At 35.5% G+C, this 15,332-nt stretch overlaps 1 protein-coding gene across 1 annotated transcript in view; it reads left to right on the top strand.

Annotated features, from left to right (window-relative positions):
- LOC113513332 (disintegrin and metalloproteinase domain-containing protein 22) overlaps positions 1–15,332 on the top strand; it is a 747,642-nt gene that overhangs the window by 250,964 nt on the left and 481,346 nt on the right. The window lies entirely within an intron of this gene.

Genomic DNA, 15,332 nt, shown 5'->3' on the forward strand with positions numbered 1-15,332 from the left:
ATTCCGTATTGAGGTAAATTTTTTTTTATACAACTTAGAATGGCAAACAAGCTGACGGCCCACCTGATGGAAAGTGGTAACCGTCGCCTATAGACATGAGCAGTACCATGGACATAACAGAGTATACTGTTTCGCCCATGTCACATAAATACAAAACAACCGAATTGAACACGAATAAACGAGCATGAAAAATTATAAAGAATAATAACATTTAAAATCATTCGTCTTATTGTATTACTGAAGAATTCGAAGCACAAGTTACAGATACACCCTCCCAAGATCCCCCAAATTGGCGTGCCGTTACGTCACGCTATCTACAGCTGCGTCACGGTACGGATTAGCTAATGGTACAACAGTGGCGCGTCATGTTCCTGTACCGTGTACGCGTTAGGCCCGATACTCACTGTAACACCGCTCTCGGTCCGCTCTCGAACCACTTTCGGTCCGATCTCGATCTAGTAAAACATTAATAATTATGTAAGAAGCAAATGCTTTCTTTAAACTGAACTTAATATTTTACTTTTGTGGAATTATTGTTTTATAGACTATTATAGTGAAAGAAAGAAAGAAAGAATTATATAACTCATACAGTAGCATAAATAAAAAATTAAGTATAACAATATTAATTAATAAAAAAAAATAGATTAATAGATCACGATTTAAAAAGCATCCACCGTTCTCTTTTTAAATGAAGCCTAAATTTTACTATTAAAAAAGTATACAGGTAGTTGTAAGTGTGTATTCGAGTGTGTGTGTGTCGCATTGTTCTATGAAATAGATCCGTGTTCAGCATATTGCTGCAGCGTTTAAAGCGCTGTTTTTCAGTACAAACCATCGTTCTCAAATAAAGAGAGTTATATAAGTACTGATTTGATATTTTACACGATTATATTATTTAATGTAATTATAAAATAATTTAGTTAATAATTATTTGCCATTCTAAGTCGCATAAAAAATAATTTAGACTTAAATCTGTTAGCAAATGAGTCTATATTAGTCCTGACAATAAAGATTTTGTTGTGATATCAAATAGATTTTTTTATTTTAGAGATTTCGAGAAATTGCGTCTCAGAATCGACTCCAATGTATCCATACTTCAGTCTCGTTTCGATCAATCTTGAACTGTTTATATTGAACATACCGAGAGCGGATCGAGAGCGGACTGAAACCGGCACTTAAGTGAGAATTCAGCCTTATCGTGTACGTGACGTTGTGATTCTAAATTTGAACGTTTTTTTTTTATTTAACAGAATTAAAATATGTAAAGCCATAATATGAGAGCGTGACTCGTGGTCTAGGGATGTACCTTAATTTGTAGTTTTGCAAGTTTTTTTTTAATGGAATTAAAATAGAATGTTAACTCTGCCTGTGCCATCGGAATACGCTGGCGGAACACCAGTGAGTGATATATAATAAAGCAATAAGGATTTACCAATTTACCAGAGGGCGACTTTGTACAAAAGTCGTTTGCTTACGTACTTCTGTCCCATTCATGTTTCTACCGTGAAGCAGTTGTGTTTACACAGCTGTGTTTCAGTTCGAAGGGTGGGATATGGCAGTGAAATCTACAGAGTATAGAGGAATAACACCAGAGTCCTCAGCAATGGTAACGCAAGGGGGGTATCATGGCCGAAACAGTATACTCTATTATGTCCATGGTACTGCACACGTCTATAGGTGACGGTTACCACTTTTGATCAGGTGGGCCGTCAGCTTGTTTGTCATTCTAAGTTGTATAAAAAAAAAATAAGACACTCTTACTGTACTTATACAATTGTATCGTTATATTTATTAATTGTCTTGTTTATTACCTATATTGTATAATGCAAATAAAGTATACTCATTCATTCATTCATTCATTCACTCATTCATTCATTCATTCACTCATTCACTCGTTCACTCATTCATTCATTCATTCATTCATTCATTCATTGTCACGTTAGTGTATTTTGAGCTACGATACTGAATAGCAAATCATTTTGACCAGTAAATTTGTATGTATGTTAATAATCATATAACATGGCGTCCACTGTTATAATTCCGTTAGAGTATTCCGTTCTCCACAATTTTAAAAGTACCTCTAGTTACCCCAACAGAGATTATAGTCTTAAGTATATTTATTTACGTCAAACTCTAGTCTAGTATAACTCAGTTTTATTTCTTATTAATCTTGCAATATAATATCGTATCTGACATTATATTGGATCCGACAATCGAGCGAAGATAGAACCGTCCTGGTGCATCAGCCGACAGCTCAATTTAGAGATGTCACAGCTGAAGCTTATCGCTTGAGTCCGCTTGAAGCGCTTCGAGCATCTCAACCGATCGCTACCTATCAGCGGGAACGTTGTTGCTTAGTTGAACTCTATTTGTCACAGACATGTGCAATGCAAACTACTATTTATTTCAACGAATGTTTTCCAATTTTTAAAGCAGCTCCCAACACAAGGAGGTTGTCAATTCGTACAATTTATTTGTTTGTGAATAGCTTTTACTTGCGACTTCGTTCGCATGATTGCAATATGTTTACTAACCGAGATAAACATTTTGACTATATCATTCTTCATAACATACACTGTACATGTATTACCAAATTTCATAGCGATTGGTTAAGCCAAAGCTGTCCAAGCTATATAGGATCTAGAGCTAATAAACGTAGTATAAATAACGTAATAAATAACGCTAGTAGGCGTAAACATTTGTAAAAATAAAAGGCAGGTATAATATCCTTAATTTGTTATTGAATTACTTTTCCATTAATTTATCTTTTACAATTCTATCAATATCAACATCAATATTGGTAGTAACTAAAAAAAGGTTTGGAGGGTCGCATCAATTCAAGTCGCGGGCTGCATATGGCCTGCGGGCCATGGTTTGGACAGCTCTGAGTTAAGCTGTTAGGGCACTAGAAGGTGACAAACAAACTCATTTTTAATTTTATAATACTAGTACGGTTTATAAAAATAATAAACTACTTATTTCAAACCAAAATCTTGTGATATTTCCGAACAGTTACGACTTAGGATCCTTCAAGAAGAGAGTATATATATTTTTAAAACTCAGACATCTCAGACATATCTTCTGTTACGGTGATCACTCACCATCAGGTGAGCAACATGTTGCTTTCATATCTATCTACTATCTTCACGCCAACTCCCTTAAAGGCTAGGCAGAGAAAACTTGGTGTCAAAAACCTCTATTTTTACATACATCTTTTGCTTCCTGCATTTCTATAATTCGTCTTATATATGCACGCCATTTTCAAAAAAGGAGAAGTCAAATCTCCTTCTGAAAGAAAATATTTTAAATCTAACGTATCTATGAAATACGAGCGTTCATTTGCTGGATTGCTAGTTAATATTCTGTCACGATTGAAGCCGTTTTCTTTTTTCAGAACAGAATTTTAAATTATGGATGTTCGAAGTAATTGGATATCTATTTTAGGGTTCAATAGGGACTTGTTATGCTAACGACATTTGTCTGTCCCGGGCTTCTGGCTTCTAAACGAAATAAGATAGGGAGTTTAAATTTACTTCCTTATTAATATTATAAATGTGAAAGTGAGTTTCTTAGTATGTTTTTTTTATATACCTGATGGAAAGTGGTAACCGTCGCCTATAGACATGAGCAATACCATGGACATAACAGAGTATACTGTTTCGCCCATGATACTCCTCATGCGTTGCCATTCCTGAGGACTTAGGTGTTATTCCTCTGTACCCTGTAAATTCACGCCATATCCCACCCTTCAAACCGAAACACAGCCATGCAAACACAACTGCTTTACGGTAGAAACACGAATGGGACAGAGGTACCCAAGCAATCGACTTTTGTACAAAGTCTTCCTCTGGCTTATTGACAGTTCAAGTAATCACTATGTGTGTTAAGGCTCTAAGATGTAATAAAACACATAAAACATACAATGAATATAGTAGCCCTGTAGTTCCAATAAGGGGAAACCTTGCCAGAAGTCGCCACACTTGACAGGTGGATTGACAACCCTAGTTAGCTTCTGGTGATATTTTGAGTGTGAAGAGGAACGCTTCTGCCCATCTTTCAATCACTAAGATCCCTCAGTTGCTTCTTACGACACGGGAAAGGAAGGTATGGCCAGATCCATGCCAAGATCATACGACACGTTTATAATACTGGTAGGTATCTTATTCGTTTAACTGCTGAGTTGTAAAAAGTAATTATTTAAATTTCAGTATCGTAAATTATAAGAGAAAAACGTGGTCGCAACATCCAGAACACTAGTATAACCGCAAAATAAACTGGGCCGCACCTCACTAAATCCCGGGTGGCAATATTTTATATTTTCCGAAATCTTGTTACTGCAGCGAACGTGCTAAATTGATATTTACCTTGCCCTGTATCAATAAACATAATTTAATTCAGAAATTTCTGCAAACAACGGGAAAGGGAGCGCAAAAATTTTGCCCTAATGAAGCTTTGTGCTTTGTTCATTTTCCGTTTCGTTCTACAATTGATTTGTTGTGAAATAATAAAAAGAACGGGGCGCCCTGAATATTGCAAAAGTGGGCGTTTGTAATTTTAGAACGGTATACTTGAACTGGTGTGCCGTTTGTAAACGAATTTACAATTACAAAATTGAAAATAATTTTTGTAAACAGGGAAATAATGAGCACGTAGAAGTTGTAGCCGTAAAAGAATTTTCATTTGTCACTTATATGGCGACACAAACTGAAAAAAAAAATAAAGATACTAGCTTTTATCGGCGACTTTGTCTGCGTGTTCTGGATACGTTCAATGAGCAAGATAAAAAGCGAAATTAAACAAAATAATTGTAATAGACTAAAGTCGTTTTAAATTTTAAATAAATTTAAGTAACTTTAAAGTCATTTGCTTTAGGTACCTCTTACCCATTAGTGTTTCTATCATGAAGCAGTTATATTTGCATGGCTGTGTTCGGTTTGAAGGGTGGGATATGGCGTGAATTTACTGGGTACAGAAGAATAACACCTGAGTCCTTAGGAATGGCAACGCATGGGGAGTATCATGGGCGAAACAGTATACTCTGTTATGCCCATGGTACTGCTCATGTCTATAGGCGATGATTTTCTTTCAGATAGGGCGTCAGTTTGTTTGCTATTTTAAGTAGCATAAAAAAACTTTCTTTAGGAAAATGCTCAGTTTCACTTGGAAAATGGTAATGCATGGGATATTTAAGTTCTTATCTTTTGTACTTTATAAATTAAATCTGACATACGTAAGTATATCTGTATTAATTTTATTTGACATACAGTTTTATATAATATTCACAATAATGGACTTGATTTGTTTAAAAATTTAAATAACTTTTGATGCTAGTGTATTTTAACACCAATTTATAATTGTAAAGTCAATTTTGTTAAAAAAGCAACGGTCGATTTCCTTGCCCATTCTTCTCAGCTGAATTCTTCATTCCAAATGGGCAGTAGAATCATAAAAAATGATTATTCAAAAATGCTTATAATTAATCGAATTGAGAACCCTCTTTTTGAAGTCGGTTAAAAAGTTATAAAGATCAAAACGTTGTTCAGTTTGACCATGAATACTCGATAGGCGGCCCGCCCTATGTAAACTCACCTTCGGGCGGCCTAATTAAAAGATAATGAAAATTTCCAAGTAGCAAAGTATGTAAATTAGTTCAGAGGGAATTCCACGTCGAAGAATATGGGTATAATTTTTTGCTGTCCCGCCCATGGGGTCTGTCGTGGCCGTATCCGTCTTAATTATAACGAGACTCGTCTCGTCCCAGGAGTTCTCGCCTCTTGCTGCTCCATCTATATACTGTGTATCCATTTATTCCACCATATAATATATTTTGATATAAAAAAGAATAGAATAGAATAATATAAAAAATATTTTGTTGCAAGAAAAATACAATTATAAAAGAAAATACAATAATATTACATATATAAGAGTGTGAAGTGGCTGAAAACAAGCGCTGTTTTTTTTCTGGATGATAATGGAATGGTAACCCCACCCGCGCGATTGGTATACACCGGCGGAGCACCAGTGAAGAATGATAGGTGAGGATTAAGTAGGTCAGTTAACCCATCGTGACGAATTCAACAAGAATTGTTCACGATGGTTTCCAGGGGGAACCACGTGGAGGTCGACCAAATAAGGCATATTGCTAGCAATGGTGCTGTCAAACTCCATTGCTAACAATCCCTTTCCCCCCAAACAAGCGCTGTGCAGCTGTACACATTGCACTGGGACACTCACAGCATCAACTGAGCTAGTTCCTTTTGCCAATATGAGACAATGGGGGGAAGGGATTGTTAGTAATGCGGACTACCAGTCCCATCCCTCCATGTGGTTCCCCCTGGAAACCATCATGCTGAATTCCAGGTATATTTATCACGATGGTCTAACCGACCTGCTATTTCATTTTCACTTATCGTCCCTCACTGGTGCCCCGCCGGTGTATACCAATATCGCGGGCGGGGTTACCATTCCATTATCATCCATTAAAAAAAATCCGGTGGTGACCGTATATCTCGTGATACTTTGAATGTAATAAAGCATGTGCTATTGTAAAAAGTGGACATAAGCAAGTCGACTCCATGCTCCGGCCATTTCATAGCGCAATGTCTGATGGAACGACGCGTTAACTATGCACCCCGTACTGTGGTACAATTTATAAACTTATTGTTTTTTATTTAATTCCAATTTATTTACTAGTTATTTCCTATGGCGTGATCCACGTGCATTGATATATAAAATATCCTATGAGTTAAAATATGATATATAACCTACCTTTATAAAGTTTCAGCTAATTGAATTGATCAGTTATTTTTTAGCTTTTTATGTGATTGATATAACTTTTTTTTTTATGAACCGATTAAAATAAAACAAACACTAAATGCTAAGTGGAGCAAACCGCAACGCTTTAGTGCAAATCGAATTAAAATCGTTTGTGAGATTAGCGCGCACAAACGTACAGTCAAACGGACACAATTTTTTAAAAAATAATAGTTTTGGGTTCTATTGCATTCTTAAAGCCCTTCCTATAATAGTTTTTCTTATATATTTTCATGTATAGGCAGCGACCAGTTACGATTTTATTATACGTATTGATTTATTTTATTTATTTAACTCTTTATTGTACAAGAAATATAAAAATATACAACGACAATTAAAAGAAGTAAAATACAGTAGCATAAAGTACAGATTAAAATATATACAAAAAGCGGTCTTATCGCTAGGGCAATCTCTTACAGACAACCTTTGGTTAAAGGAGAACTGTTAGAAGATATCACTGTCTTAATAGAACTTACCTGAATTAAGTCTATAATTAAAACTGTAAACTTGTATTTGTCTAAATGTTGTTTTTCTAAACAAATATTATTAAGAAAATATTTGATCTTTTCTATCATCATCATCATTACAGCCGTTAACTGTCCATTGCTGAACATAGGATTCCCCCTATAGGAGGGTTTTGCCAATAGTTGCCACGCTTGGCAGGCGGGTTGGCAACCATAGTTAGGCTTTGATGATATTTTAAGAGGAACGCTACAGCCTCTACCATTCAGTTTCCTTAATCATCTTTTACAATAATCACGAGAAAGGAAGGTATATATTAAATAAATAATCCTCAGTGGGTCCTATATGTACAAAGAAACCTAGAAAGAGTTCTATTGTTATAAACAAAGACGAAGTAAAAAAGTGAAAGCAAAATTTAATTTTTTTTTTTCAAGTTACAAGCTATGATTCCCCGCTATAAGTTCATAACTCGCTCCACCACAAAACATCCAAGATGTATCTGGAGCAATGCCAACGGCGAAGTGCGGGGCCCTCATGCCAAAATGGAATCCAAGGCATGTTTGCACAGATAAAAAATCTATGCGCAAACTTAAAAATTTACGGTTGCACTCGTACCTCTGTAAAAAGTACGTAACAGTGGCTGTACCATTACATTGTAGTTTAATTTGCAACCGACTTCAAAAAGAAGGTTCTCAATTCATTTTGTATTTTTTTCTTTTTTTATGTTTTTTTTTTCATCTCATAATTTCGTCAGGTGTAAACCAATTTGGAAAATTCTTTTGTCTGAAATGTTCGAAAAGTATTTTTTTTTATGCAACTTAGAATGGCAATCATGCTGACAGCCCACCTGATGGAAAATGGTAACCGTCATCTATAGACATGAGCAGTTTATAAAATGTATCTTGACGTATTATTTAATAAATAAAATTAGTGTTTACGCATTAAGAATATGTAGAAATTATAAGACAAAACAAATATAGAAGTTATAAAGGAATCACTTTTAACTATTTATCACGTAAAATTGTATGAAAAAGTTGAGCCGTTTTTCTCGAAGCATTTCTATGGAAATACTCTATTTATATAATCTAAGATATATAGTATATATACATATATATATAGGTACAGAGGAATAACACCTGAGTCCTTAGGAATGGCAACGCATGGGTATCATGGGCGAAACAGTATACTTTGTTATATCCATGGTACTGCTCATGTCTATAGGCGATGGTTACCACTTTCCATCAGGTGAGCCGTTAACTTGTTTGCCATTCTAAGTTGTATAAAAAAAAATATGTAATATTAAATTTGAAAATAATAAAACGTTCTTAAATGCTTACCGCACTTGTATAATTAAGAAGATTTATCTCATTTCTCTTGTACTGTAGTGTACAGTCTAACAGTCTATCAGGAGTCCTAATGAGTTTTGGTTCGGAACATTCTAGATGAGAGAGATTTCTCGAATGCCATTAATGGATTAAATTTTGTATCGTTTGTACAATTTGATTGTATACTAGCATCTACACGCGACTACTTCCTCTCTGTATTTTAATTATTTGGTCATATATTCTTTTATGCAACCTAAGAGCAAGGAATTACATAGAAGGAATGATAAACTTAAAACTGTAAATCATATAGTTGCCTCCTTTCTTCTTATGCAAATACATATAATTAGTAAAAAGAGGACGAAAGATACACAGTCTGTTGCTATTTTTCTGAATTCATAGTTTTATCATTCCTTCTATGTAATTCCTTGTTTTTAGTATGCAATTTAGAATGGCAAACAAGCTGACAGACCGGTACCATAGACATAACAGAGTATATGTGTTTTATGCTTCTGTACTCTGTAATTTCTTAACCGTAACCAAAAAAAAATGTTCATGCAAATAGTTTGGAATATTACTAAGATTTTAATATTTATAACAATAATAAAATACATTTAATTACACTTGCTGCTGATTTTCACCACCGCACAACCCGCCACAAACTAAAGTTTCATCCCAATCATCAGGACGAGTGGCGGTCTTCCACCGTGCGTTTTTCAAGGCACTTTCTTCCACGCACAACCATTCTTTGGAATCAACTTCCAGCAGCAGTATTTCCGAACCGATACGACAACATAGCCTTTAAGAAAAGAGTATATTTCTTTTTAAAAGGCCGGCAGCACACCTGCAATGCCGTTGGTATTATGGGTGATCATGGGCGGCGGTAGTCACTTACCATCAGGTGAGCCGCACGCTCGTTTGCCCCCTGTGTTGTAAAAAAAAAACATAATATTTCATGTGTTGCCATATCCATGTTGGCCGTGTGGTCCCGGCATAGAATAGGTTACCCCTTCTTTACCCGTAGTTGTCGTAAGAGGCGACTAAGGGAAGACGAGGGATGGGCAGCAGCGTCCCTCTTGAAACATCACCAAAGCCGAGCTGCGGTTGCCAATCCGCTTGCCAAGTGTGGCAACTACTGACAAGACTCCCAAGGCAAGGCTAATATTAGCAGTAGACAGTTAAATGTTGATATGAAGATTCCATGTATGCACCTTACATTTTTAAATATAATACTCGTAATATGCACAAGCGTTGTGTAATAAAAAAACTAACTTGTCAGCCATATTGAGTTAGTAAAGTTCTTTACATCGTTGCAAAACTTAACCTTGTTATAGTTAGTTTCAACTTAATAAACTTCGTGTAATATGAAACATTACAGTGAAAACTATGGAAAATTATTAATATTAGAATTTTACTATAGTTTATTAGAATCACCAAATGTGCCCCGGCATAAAAGGGGCATCCCTTCCTTTCTCGTGGGTGTTTTTTTTTTAATGGTTGATAAAGAAATGGTACCCGCGCTATCGGTATACACCGGCGGGGCATTAGTGAAGGATGATAGGTGAGGATGAAGCAGGTCAGTTAGCCCATCGTGACGAATTCAATAAGAATTGTTCATGATGGTTTCCAGTGGGAACCACGCGGAGGTCGACCTAACATGGCATATTGCCAGCAATAGGGCTGTCAAACTCCATTGCTAACAATCCCTTTTCCTCCTCCCGTGGGTGTCGTAAGAGGCGACTAAGGGAGCGCGAGGAATGGGCAGCAGCGTCTCTATTAAAACATCCTAAAAATAATCCTCAGGGATGGCAACGCATGGCGGAGTATCATGAGCGAAACAGTATACTCTGTTATGTCCATGGTACTGCTCATGTCTATAGGCGACGGTTACCACTTTACATCCTTTCCGTCAGCTTGTTTGCCATTTTAAATTGCATAAAAAAATATATCAAACATTATTATAGTTCTTTACAGCCATGCCCCACTTTTAAAATCGAAACGCAGCTACCCACACACAACTACTTCAAAGCAAAATCATGCGTGGAACAAATATACAAAAGACAAAAGAAAAAAATTAGAAAAATACATACAACTCCAAATTTTCACCCTTTTACGATCAACCCCTATTATTTAATCGCGATTTTTATATTCTGCAATAGGTTTGCAAGATGGCAATCGAGTATAATAATTGTAGTACGATAAATTTTCATGTATAGTTCTAGAAATAATGTATATGGTAAAACAACGTTTACCGAGTCAGCATATATATATATATATATATATATATATATATATATATATTATATATATATTATATTTATATTATATTTGTAGTCTTCTCCATCAGACCCCTATATCTCGTATACAGAATATACAGTGAATTTATATTTAGTTGGTAATAGTCGTAAAAATATCTTAAGTGCCCCGTACAAAAGTAGCCGTAAACGTTACGAGACAAACATTATAACATTTACAACGTTAAAAACTTTTATTGATTCGCAACTTTGTTATGCGAAGGGAAATTTTACTTGTATGTTGCTTTTTTAATGGGTGATAATGGTACAGTAATCTCGCCTGCGATATCGCTATACGCTGCTGGGGTAGCAGTAAGGGGGGGGGGGATAGGCGAGGATGAAACCAGGGGGCCTACCATGAAATGAAATTCCGAAGTTTCGGACTCAATTTCATGTTTTCGTTCATACCTAATACGGCCCAGTAAATCGAGCTTAACATTTCGTTCGTCATCAATCCTACTATAAAAGTACAAAAGAATAATATTTTAATATTTATAAAGTTTTTAAACGGTAAGTATTATGTAATTTTAACAACAAATTTGTGTTTCGTTCGGCTCCGAAGTTTCGGAAAACATTTTATGGTAGGCCCCCAGGTCAGTGCACAGTGACGAATATAATATGAATTTACCACAATGGTCTCCTTTTTCATTTAAAAAGATTTATTTACAGACTATTCTCATAGAAATTTATATTATTATCAAAATCGGTTTAGTAGTTTAGTTTTTAGTGCAAAATGATTGTTTTGTCACAATTGAAGTCGAGGTTTTTTGTCAGACACATTTTTTTTATTATAAATACATACGTACTTATTTGAAAAAGGTCAGACTTGAAAGTACTGTGTAATCCTTCATTTGGGAATTCTAAATGGTAAATATGTTCAACTCATGGTGTATCTGGAATAACAGAAAGATGTAGGTACGAATTCTACTGGACTGATTTCTCGAAAGGTATTTTTTTAACCTGTTCGTAATGCCTAGACTTACTAATGGAAGGGAATGCTAACTATTACACATATAAATACTATTCTTAAGTCAAAAACCTTTACCTGTAGTAAAATTATAGGGTACGAAGACATAAGATTCTTTTTAATCTTTTTCTTTTAACGCGCCACTTACCTACTTATGCTTTAATTCCTTCCAAATAATTACCCAAAGGTTGTCTGAAAGAGATTGCTTAGCAATAAGATCGCCTTTTGTACTACACTATACGTATTGAAAATTGTTCAACAAATCCTTTTATGTTGGTGCAATAAAGTGTTAAATAAATAAATAAAATAAATAATTCCGTAGTCTTCAGCAATGGCAGTGCATGAGATTTACTATAGGCATCAAAGTATATGCACGTCTATTGGCGACAGTTACAACTTCCCATTAGGTTGGACATCAGCACGTTTGCCATTCTAAGTATCATAAAAAAAAAACTGTACCTCGTATATCGATTGGACGTCACTTTCAAACTTGGAATGACCTAGAAAATGTCTATCGAACCTTTCGCATTTAAATAATCGATGGCTCGCTACCCACCAATTCATTAATCAAGCAACGAAACAAACTGCGCAGTGGTAGTCGCCTATTACAATATTGTCTACAGGTGCTGCGCCCACGTTCGGAGTGCACTTAAATTTATCAACATTTAACCCGGAATGAGGGATGGTGCTATCGACATCCAGATTCCATTAAATTGAAGCTGTCTGAATGATACTGATTGATTGAAATGCTATTAATATTTTCTGGAACAGAAGGACGCGTATGTCTAGCTTTATATTGTATACTGGCGGCCCCTCCCGGCGTCGCACAGGTGGACATTTTTAACATTTCCCTTCACTGCTCTGCTGCTATTGATCGTAGCGTGATGAAAAGTATACTATAACCTGCCCAGGAGTATGAAGAATAATTGTACCAAGTTTCGTTAAAATCCGTCTAGTAGTTTTTGTTTCTATAACGAACATACAGGCAGACAGGCAGACATAAATTTTACTGATTGCATTTTTGGCATCAGTATCGATCACTAATCACCCCCTGATAGTTTTTTTTTAAATATATTTCATGTACAAAATTGACCTCTCTACAGATTGATGAGATAAGCAAGTAAAAGAGAAGTCAAACTTGAAATAAAGTCCCATCCCAAACTGCCCGCGAGAGTCTTTCCCCTTTTTTTATGTAGAGAGATCCATGGTTGGATTTATACTTTATGGATTATTATCCCTTCTTTGCATGATATTTTTTTATTGGTGAAATAAATCAAGATGATATAATTCATTTTCAAAATTAAAGGAAACATGATCAAAAAAACTAAATTTAACAGCTATGTATTTTTTTTCCGGCAATGGACATTAAAAAGGTATCCAGACACGATCAACTTAAAGTGAATTCGTTCTTTTATATAATTTTTGGCCATTTATTTATGTACACTTTATTGCACCATTTATAAAATAGTAAACACATTTAACTGTAATAAGAAATGATACAAAAGGCTGCCTTATCGCTAAGCAATCTCTTCCAGACAACCAATGTTATGATGGAAATTTCCACCATTATGCAAAGACGCGTTATGGTTTATGATTCTATATTGTACATACAACTTTATTTCAATTAAAACTACTGACGGTTGTGAGTTGTTTTAGAGTATAATTAAAATATTACACTACAACGCGAGCCGTCACTTAGCCAGTAGCTGGACTACTTAATTTGACCTTTGTACCTAATTATACTATGCCGCAACTATTTGCCGCGGTCTCTGCTAAACATACAAATTATATGTTCAAATGGAACTTATTAGATTAATGATATATGAGTAAATTAGTCATTATCTGTAGTTTGACGAACATGGAATGGACCATCCATTCCTTTTCCGTTAGTGACTAAAGTCGATGTAATGGTCGAGGGATGGGCAGAAGCGTCCCTTTTAAAATATCACCAAAACTTAATTGCAGTTGCAAACCCGTCTCCTAAGCAGGCCAATTACTGGCCAAATTCCCCATATTTTTTTATACAACTTAGAATGGCTAACAAGCTGACGACCCACCTGATGGAAAGTGGTAACCGTCGCCTATAGACATGAGCAGTACCATGGACATAACAGAGTATACTGTTTCGTCCATGATACCCCGCATGCGTTGTCATTCCTGCCCCATATGGGGATACTTATGTTAATACTAATAATAATACTACAATATGACAGTGACATAACTGAGTACATACGTATAACACCATAGTCCTCAGGAGTACAACGCATGTTGCCATGGAATCGCGATATACTTTGCGATGTCACTGGTCATATCAATAGGTAATTACCACTTTTTATTAGGTAGACCATCAGCTACCAGAGGGAGACTTTGTACAAAAGTCGATTGCTTGGGTACCTCTGTCCCATTCGTGTTTCAACCGTGAAGCAGTTGTGTTTGCATGGCTGTGTTTCGGTTTGAAGGGTGGGATATGGCGTGAATTTACTGGGTACAGAGGAATAACACCTGAGTCCTCAGGAATGGCAACGCATGGGGGGTACCATGGACATAACAGTATACTCTGTTATGTCCATGGTACTGCTCATGTCTATAGGCGACGGATACCACTTTCCATCAGGTGGGCCGTCAGCTTGTTTGCCATTCTAAGTTCTATAAAAAAAAAAAAAAAAGCTTGTTTGCTATTCCAAGTATTATAAAAAAAAAAAAAACACTTAAAAAGCATAAATAAGTATTCTTATTTTGTTGTCCATGAAAGTTTAGTTAGTCTAGAAGATGGAGACTGATAGAAGACAGTTTAAACTAATGCAAGCCTTTAGAAGAGACTATAATGAACTCCGGATCCGTGTTTTGATTACGCTTTGTGTTTGAGACAACACCATGTATTTTATTTCTCCTAATAGCCATACAGTAAAGCTAAACAATCCAAAGGTATAAGAGCCGTTACAAATCGTCAACTGTGAATTGAAAAAAAGCACTCACATTTATATGTAGCTAATTTTGCAATGGCACCACGCCATTCTCACGTAAGTACACGCCCGTTATCCCACCTTCCGCAATTCCTTCGCAATTTACATAATTTTTCCTTCCGAATTCCAGTTATTTCACATTTAACCCGGCGGGTTGGTACACCCTACTCTTGTTTTCTTTACTGTGTTATGAGTACATAAACTTTTTTGAGTATGGCACTCACGTGCGTGACGCGCATGATTGCGAATTGGTGTGTTCAGTTAAGGGTATCCGAAAAATTATCTGTTTATTTTCTTCATCGTCATAATTGTCAACACTGTCTGGTTAGAAGATATTTTGAAACATTGATACGATTTTATGATTATTATACAAAAATATTACTGATTTATTGATAAAAATTGACTCGATATAGTCATTTATATATGTAAATTTGGGTAATTCAGGAACTCATTTAGATAGGTATTTTCTATCGATATAAAATATTGGTGATCAATGTTAATGTATTTTTTT

Source organism: Galleria mellonella, unplaced genomic scaffold, assembly GCF_026898425.1.
Source record: "Galleria mellonella isolate WM207_F2 unplaced genomic scaffold, CSIRO_AGI_GalMel_v1 utg103, whole genome shotgun sequence".
NCBI lineage: Eukaryota > Metazoa > Arthropoda > Insecta > Lepidoptera > Pyralidae > Galleria > Galleria mellonella.